The sequence below is a fragment of the Mus pahari genome, unplaced genomic scaffold (assembly GCF_900095145.1).
Source record: "Mus pahari unplaced genomic scaffold, PAHARI_EIJ_v1.1 scaffold_7568_1, whole genome shotgun sequence".
Lineage (NCBI taxonomy): Eukaryota > Metazoa > Chordata > Mammalia > Rodentia > Muridae > Mus > Mus pahari.
In genome coordinates, this window is record NW_018393040.1 from 47,551 (window position 1) to 56,624 (window position 9,074).

At 39.7% G+C, this 9,074-nt stretch overlaps 2 pseudogenes; both read left to right on the top strand.

Annotated features, from left to right (window-relative positions):
- The first annotated feature begins 308 nt into the window (after nt 1-308).
- Nucleotides 309-1,245, top strand: LOC110315322 (annotated as a pseudogene).
- Nucleotides 1,246-2,077: 832 nt separating this feature from the next.
- Nucleotides 2,078-9,074, top strand: part of LOC110315321 — a 14,578-nt pseudogene continuing 7,581 nt past the window's right edge.

Sequence of the window (9,074 nt, forward strand, 5' to 3'; positions counted from 1 at the left end):
CAAGCTTGCAATCCCACCAGCAATGGAGGAGTGTTCCTCTTTCTCTACAACCTCGTCAGCATCTGCTGTCATCTGAATTTTTAATCTTAGCCATTCTGAGTGGAGTGAGATGGAATCTCAGGGTTGTTTTGATTTGCATTTCCCTAATGACTAAGGATGTTGAACATTTAACCTTTGAAATTTAAATAAAGAAAATAGGCAATAGAAAAAATTTAAAATTCCAACAGAAAAGGAAAACAAAATGTGAGTTCAAAGGGAAGGCCTCATTTCTTCTATGTGTTCCCAGCAGCAACTATACACGGTTTCTGGCCCGAAACATATCAGCCTCTCCAACAGCACACACAAAAACAAAATCCAATGGACAAAACCATCCCTGGAGGTATCAACATCAGCATCCTGATCCTAAACTTGATAATCATCATTTTCGGACTGGTCGGGATGATAGGAAATGCCATTGTGTTGTGGCTCCTTTGCTTCCCCTTGCACAGGAATGCCTTCACAGTCTACTTCCTGAACTTGGCCCTGGTTCATAGAATCCACACTGCTTCTTCTCAATGTTTTCTCCCCCATTATCTTTCTCTTGTGCTTTTACATGATCATGATGGTTCTCTATATCGCAGGCCTGAGCATGATCAGTGCCATCAGCACTGAGAGCTGCCTATTTGTATTGTGCCCCATCTGGCATCACTGTAACTGCCCAGAACACACATCAACTGTAATGTGTGCTGTGATCTGGGTCCTGTCCCTGTTCATCTGCATTCAGAATAGTTATTTCTGTGGTTTCTTAAGTACCAAATATAAAAATGACAAAGGGTGTCTGGCATTGAACTTCTTTACTGCTGCAGACCTGATGTTTTTGTTTGTGGTCCTCTGTCTGTCCAGGCTGGCTCTACTGGTCAGGTTGTTCTGTGGCTCTGGGCAGATGAAACTTACCAGATTGTATGTAACCATCATGCTGACAGTTTTGGTTTTTCTCCTTGCGGGTTGCCTTTTGGCATCCACTGGTTCCTGTTATTTAAGATTAAGGATTATTTTCATGTATTTGTCATTAAACTTTATCTGGCAACACCTGTCCTGACTGTTATTAACAGCTTTGCCAACCCCATCATTTACTTCTTTGTGGGCTCCTTCAGGCATCGGTTGAAGCACCAAACCCTCAAAATGGTTCTCTAGAGGGCACTGAAAGACACTCCTGAGACAGCTGAAAACATGGTGGAGATGTCAAGAAGCAAAGCAGAGCTGTGATGAAGAGCCTGTGCCTGGACCTCAGAGGTGGCATTGAAGTGAGCATTGCCCTGCTGCACTTGACCACTGTCCACTCTCCTCTCAGCTGACTGACTTGACATGCCTCAGTGTTCCACCAACATCTTCCACAGCTCTCCACTAACTTAGTTTTTATACCTCTCTCAAGTAATACCATTAATGAGAAAGTATCATGTCTGCATCCTTCATGACATTAATCAAAACCTCATACAAACTTCCTCTAAAGCTTTCTTGCTGTTTCTTTGCAACTTTTGTTGCCATGGAAATAGCCCAAGTCCAGAACCATGACTCTCTTGTCTGTGATTATTCTGGACCTGAATGTAAAGAAAAAGGAGCCAGGATATGATCCTGGGCCACAGTGCTCCATACCCAAACACCATTGAGAGAGAGCTTGTCTCCCAGGAGTGCAGACAAGCCTGTGAGCACAGGTAAGACAACCACTACTGCTCAAAGGAACAAGCCTGGAACCCTCAGGACACAGGAACATAGTATCGGGATCGCTCCAGTTTCCATCTGCTCCCAGTAGCTCACCCTGTGCTATATAGCTCTACATACCCAAATTCCTCCCAGAAAAAAAAATAACTGGTCTGCCAGGAGTACTGAAACACAGGCTTGCAGTAGAGAAAAGATACAGTAAGAGACAGCAAGACCACCTAACACCAGAGATAACCAGATGGCAATAGGCAAGGGTAAAAACAAAAGAAATGGGAACCAAGGCTACTTGGCATCATCAGAACCCAGTTTTCCCAATACAGTGAAGCATGCATACTCCAACACACAAGAAAAGCAAGACTGTGATTTAAAGTCACATATCATGAGGATGATTGTAAAGGATTTTAAGGAAGTAAAAACTCCCAGGGGAACACAGGTAAACAGGTAGATGCCCTTAAAGAGGAAACACAAAAATCCCTTTAAAAATTACAGCAAACCATAATCAAACAGGAAAAGAAATTGAACAAAACCATCCAGGATTTAAAAATGGAAATAGAAGCAAAAAAGAAATCACAGAGGGAGACAACCCAGGAATTAGAATGCTTCACAAAGAGATCAAGAGTCATAGATGCAAGCATCACCAACAGAATACAAGAGATAGAAGAGAGAATCTCAGGTGCAGATGATGCCATAGAAAACATTGACATAGCAGTCATAGAAAATGGAAAAAGCAAAAAGGTCATATGTTGGGGTCTCCCACCTCCAGTAATCACTCTCCCTCTAAACATTATATTGTGCCCCCTACAGGCGAATAGAATTGCTACCGAGAAGACCTCCCCAGATCTCCCAAAATGCAGCGTCCTCAGACCACCTACTATCTTTCGGACCGCCTCAATCCTTGGACCCGCCTACGTCGTCTCCACCTCTATCCTCGGACCTACCTACAATTGGACCGCCATGGCAACTTCAAAGAGACTCAAGGGCAGGCTAGGAATTTTTCCTTGTACTTAAGCAAGTCTGATTATTAAACTGAAGAGCTCTGATCAGTGAATTGACAGGGCATTCATTTTCCTTTTGCAGCCTATTCTCTTTCAGGATATTCAAGCCCTTCAGTACGAACCCAGTCCGAAGTGTTTCTGCGGGTGCAGGAACACTCAGTCATAATCCAAAACATCCAAGAAATCCAGTATACAATGAGAAGACCAAACCTAAGGATGAAAGGTATAGAAGAGAGTGAAGATTCCCAACTTAAAGGGTCAGTAATTATATTCAATAAAATTATAGAAAAAAAAACTTCCCTAACTGAAAGAAAGAAATGCCCATAAACATAGAAGTCTAGAGAAATCCAAGTAGATCAGATCAGAAAATAAATTCTTCCCACCACATAATAGTCAAAACACCAAATGCACAAAGAAAAACAAAACAAAACTAAACCAAACCAAACAAAAGAACATTAAGCATTGAGGGGAAAATGTCAAGTAACATGTAAAGGCAAACCCATCAGAATTACATGAGACTTCTCACCAGAGACTATGAAAGCTAAAAAACTGCACAGATACCATGCAGATGCTAAAAGAACACAAAGCCAGACTGGGCTACTATACTCAGAAAAACTGTCAGTTACTGTAGATGGAGAAACCAAGATGTTCTATAACAAAACCAAATTTGCACAATATCATTCCATAAATCCAGCCTTACATAGGATAATAGATGGCAAACACCAACACAAGGAGGAAAACTAAACCCAAGAAAAATCAAGAAAGGGGTCTTCTTTCAACAAACACAGAAGAAGATATCCATACAAAAACAAAAATAACTTCAAAAATCAAGAGAAGTAGCAATTACTATTCCTTAATATAATATCTCTTAACACCAACTAGGACTCAAATCCCAAATAAAAAGCCATGGACTAACAGACTGGATAAGTAAACAGGGCCCAGCATTTTGTGCATACAGCAAGTACACCCCAATGTTAAAGACAGATATTACCTCTGAGTAAAAGGCAGGAAAACAGTTTTCCAAGAAAAAGGTCCCAAGAAACAAGCTGAAGTAGCCATTCTAATATCAAATAAAGTCATCATTCAATCAAAAGTTATCAAAAAGGATAATGAAGGACACTTCATATTCATCAAAGGAAAAATCTACCAAGAAGAACTCTCAATTCTGAACATCTATGATCCAACTGCAAAGGCAGCCACATTCATAAAAGAAACATGACTAAAGCTCAAAGCACACATTAAACCTCACAAAACAATAGTGGGAGACTTAAAGACCCCATTCTCAGCAGTGGACAGATGTTGGAAACACAAACTAAACAGAGACAGAGTGAAACTAACAGAAATTATGGACCAAATGGATTGAACAGATATCTATATAACATTTCATCCTAAAACAAAAGAATATACGCTCTTCTCAGCACCTGATGATACATTCTACAAAACTGATCATATAATTGGTCATAAAACAGGCCTCAACATATACAAGAAGATTGAATAATCCCATGCATCCTATCAGATCACCACGGACTGAGGGTGGTATTCAATAGTAACAAAAACAACAGAAGCCCACATACACATGGAATCTAAACAACACCATACACAAGGATAACTTGGTCAAGGAAAAAATTAAAGACATTTTAGAGTTTAGTGAATGTGAAGGCACAAGATGCCCAAACTTATGGGACACAATGAAAACAGTGATAAGAGGAAAACTCATAGCACTGAGTTCTCCAAAAAGAAACTGGAGATAGGATACACTAGCAGCTTGACCACAAAAGTGAAAGCTCTATATAAAAGAAGCAAATACACTCAAGAAGAGTAGATGGCAAGAAAAAAAAACAAACAAACAGATTTGAAATCTACAAAGTAGAAAAAAAGAGAACTATTCAAAGAATCAACAAATCCAGGAGCTGGAAATAACCTAGATGTCCCTTAATAAAGGAATTGGATACAGAAAATGTGGTACATTTACAAAAGGGAATACTACTCATCCATTAAAAACAATGTATTCATGAAATTCCCAGGCAAATGAATGGAACTTGAAAATATCATTCTGAGTGAGGTAACTCAGTCACAAAAGCAGACACACAGTACACACTCACTGAGAAGTGGATATTACCCAAAAGTTCAGAATACCCAAGATTCAATTCACAGATCCTATGAAGTCCAAGAAGAAGGAAGAGCAAAGTGTGGATGCTTTAGTGCTTCTTAGAAAGAGGAACAAAATAGTCACAAGAGGAAATATGGAGACAACGTGTAGAACAGAGACGGAAGGAAAGGCCATCCAGAGTCTGCCCCACGTCAGGATCCATCCCATATACAATCACCAAACCCGGACAATATTGTGGATACCAACAAGTGCTTGCTTACAGAAGCCTGATACAACTGTCTCCTGATAGGTTCTGCCATAGCCTGACAAATACAGAGGTGGATGCTACAAGCTAATCACTGGACTGAGTGTGGGGTCCCAGATGGAGGAGTTAAGAAAGAGGCTGAAGGATTTGAGGAGGTTTGTAGCTCCATGGGGGAGCAAAAATGTCAACAGGTCAGACACCCCAGAGTTCCTAGGGACTGAACTACCAACAAAAGAGTACACATGGAGGGACCCATGGCTCTGGCCACAAAAGTGGCAGAGGATGGCCTTGTTGGACATCCATGGGAGGAGCTGCCCTTGGGTCTGAGGTGCTCAATGCCCCAGTGAAGGGGAATGCCAGGGCAGGAAGATGGGAGTGGTTAGGTAGGTGGAGGAACACCCTCATAGAGGCAGGAGGAGCAGGGATAGTATAGGGAGTTTCCAAAGGGGAGATCTGGAAAGGGAAAACGTTTGAAAAGTAAATAAAAAAATAACCAATAAAAAATTTCCTCTAAATAATTATTTTAAGAGGAAAAAGAAAAGACAAATGAGCCCCATGTTTTCCTGTGAAATATTCTCATGATATAACACCTTCAACAAAAATGTTTTACACCTATCCAATCTCAACACTCACCATGCTAATAATAGCATAAGACTGATGCACAATTTACAAAGACAGGCATAAGGCCCAGATACCACATTACATTACACACTCTCAGGACCCTGTGCTACAGCAGAAGTATCCCATGTCTCCAGCCAGCTGACCCCAGCAGCCAGAAGCCTTGAAGTACCTGAGGATGTAGATGCTGTGAGATCTAAGTCATGAAGACTACATTTTCAGCTGCTTCAATCATAACCATCTTAGGTCTCCTTTCTTTCCATGGAAACAAAAGCAGCTCATGGAGGTACAGAATGTCATTGGGTTATTAAGAGTTGGTCAGCAAAGTAATAGTACATTTTGAACTTATGGATCAGCTATTAATGTCACAGCTATTAATGTCAGGGGAATTCTCACAAGGTCAGCGTGGTTTTTGGTCTTTGTCAGAATTCAGTGTGGGGCAGGGAGCAGGCAAATTGCTAACCTTGTTATGGTTATTTCTCTGAGAACAGCTAATATTGTTTTGGCAGCTTGTAGGCTCAGTCATTTTGACCCCTTAAACTACATTTTTCCATTTGTTTAGTCAGCCAGCTTCCTTATCTGCCTCTTCATTTAACCTGCTAGTACAGTTTGGAAAGTCCTTTTCGAAGGGAGAAGGTACTGGGTGGTCTTGAATTCATTTTGGATATTACAGTGTATAGTACCTTTCACCTTTGTTTGAGCTACTCCCACAAATTAACCACAATTAACCACATCCTGTCTCCCATCTTGCAATAGATAATAAGGAAAGAGCAAGACAGATGCTGGAAGCCTACTTTGAGATGCTTCTGTTTTTGGCAGCATCCCACCTTATAACTGCAAATGGAAACTTTTCTCTCAGGATCCCTCCTTCCGGGGGCAGTATCAGTCTCTCAATCCTGAGCTCAAGAACATTCCTGTTGCTGAGTTTGAAGCATAGACTTAAAAGTACCTACTATTTGTTCATTTTATGTTTATTATTTAGTCAGTCATTTCTGCCCCTTCCAATTGTATTACTTTTTGACTCATGAATTGTCCCTCTGTCTCATGGGTTTACTCTTGTCGAAATCCTAAGATGTGGGTTTTGTGACTTCTTCATAACTTACACTTCATAACTCCAGAACTTTAATTGTATAGTTTTCCATATTTCTTAATTTTTGTGTGGCTTCTCCTTTTAATTGGTCCCTAATTTTATTAAATTATTTCTTAAACTTTCATAGCATAAATTTATAAAGTTTTTATTGTAGTTTAAACTGGTATGCAAGTCTATTTCATTCTTACCTGATAAGCTGACAACATTCTAAGAGCTTTATGGTGATTTTTTTGTTTGTTTTTTGTTTTTCGAGTCAGGATTTCTCTGTATAGCTCTGGCTGTCCTGGAACTCCCTTTGTAGACCAGACTGGCCTTGAACTCAGAAATCTGCTCTGCCTGCCTCTACCTCCTGAGTGCTGGGATTAAAGTCGTGTGCCACCACACCTGGCTTTACAGTGATTTCTTGTTGGTTTAACTTAAAAGGTATAATTATTTTTAAAACACACAATTATAAGCATTTATTAGCATTTTTCCTTGTATATAGTTTGGTACCTGAACTTGTGTAATGTATCTTCAAAGAAACTTGGACATCTACAATTGCAAGAGAGCCTCAGATCTCTTATAAATTACTAACTCAGTAACAAAATGGGGCTTTTCCAAACCCATTCTTTTTTGTGACCAAATTCTTATATACACTTCTTGGAGTTGATTTTAGTAAATTTTTATTACCAGATTGCTCTTATTTTCACTTCTTCAGCTTAATTAAATCAAATTTACACATATATATATTTCTTTAAAAAAACTTCTTCCCACTCTTTACTAGATCAACTAAGTACTTGCTACATTCTAATGCTATCCATCCTTATACCCAGAGATTAATCTAGCTACCACCCCTCATCTAAGAAGCCTATCACTACAACAAATGGAGACTGTCACAGAAAACCACAACTGGATACAATGAATGCAAAGATTAACAGATGATGTGAAGCACAGACCGATGAATACATCTACATCATAGCCCCTGCATCTACCCAAGGAACATCATGGCAGAGGGTATAAAGATTTTAAATGCCAGAATACCAGGCAGTCTGCCGTGAAACTGTCTCTCTGAAAGAGCTATATAAACAAGGGGACAATGGCAAAAGAATGGACATGTTAGTGTAGAAGGGAAATTTTCAAAAGATCCCACCCCTCAACAAAGAGCCTCAGGAACTAGTGATTTTTGTGATAAAGAGATTTATACCATCCCAGGGATGATGTCTTACTGGCTGTCCATTGAAGAGTGGTCAACTCTGAAACTATACACATACAAATAATGAAAACAGATTCAGCAAGTTTGGGAGGAAGACATATATACATTTTTTGTTATGTAGAAGAAATCCAATAAATAATTTTCTAAGTACATAAAACAGATTGACTTTTAAATGACTCTATTAGATAGCAAATAGCTGAATCTGGATATAAAGTGTAACTCTAGAAAAGAGACCATGGGAGATAAATAACCCTTGTAAATTTTACTGTTTATACTGCACAAAAATAGGTAAGTAATAAATTTCATGTATGGAGGAAAGAGGTAGTATAAACTACACAGGTTACACTCTAGTTTTTTTTTAATTATTATTTTCTTTATTTACATTTCAAATGCTACCCCGAAAGTTCCCTATACACCCCCCCTGCCCCTTCTCCTGTAGAGACACAAGCTCAGGGGGTACTGGTTAGTTGATATTGTTGTTCCACCTACAGGATTGCAGCCACCTTTGGCTCCTTGGGTACTTTCTCTAGGTCCTCAATTGGGGACCCTGTGTTCCATCCAATAGCTGGCTGTGAGCATCCACTTCAGTGTTTGACAGGCACTGGCAAAGCCTCACAAGAGGCCGCTATATCAGAGTCCCTTCAGCAGAATCTTGCTGGCATGTGCATTAGTATCTAGGTTTGGTGGCTGATGATGGGATAAATTCCCAGATGGGGTAGTCTCTGGATAGTCCATCCTTTCATCTTAGCTCTATATTTTGTCTCTGTACCTATATGCCATCATGGGTATTTTATTCCTTATTCTAAAGAGGAATGAAGTATCCACACGATGGTCATCCTTCTTGGTTTTCTTGTGTTTTGCAAAATGTATCTTGGGGATTCTAAGTTAGTGGGCTATTATCCGCTTATCAGTGAGTGCAAATCTAGTGACTTCTTTTGTGATTGGGTTACCTCACACAGGATGATATCCTCCAGTTACATCCATTTGCCCAAGAATTTCATAAATTCATTGTTTTTAATAGCTGAGTAGAACTCCATTGTGTAAATGTACCACAGTTTCTGTATCCATTCCTCTATTGAGGGACATCTGGGTTCTTTCCAGCTTCTGACTATTAAATAAGGCTGCTA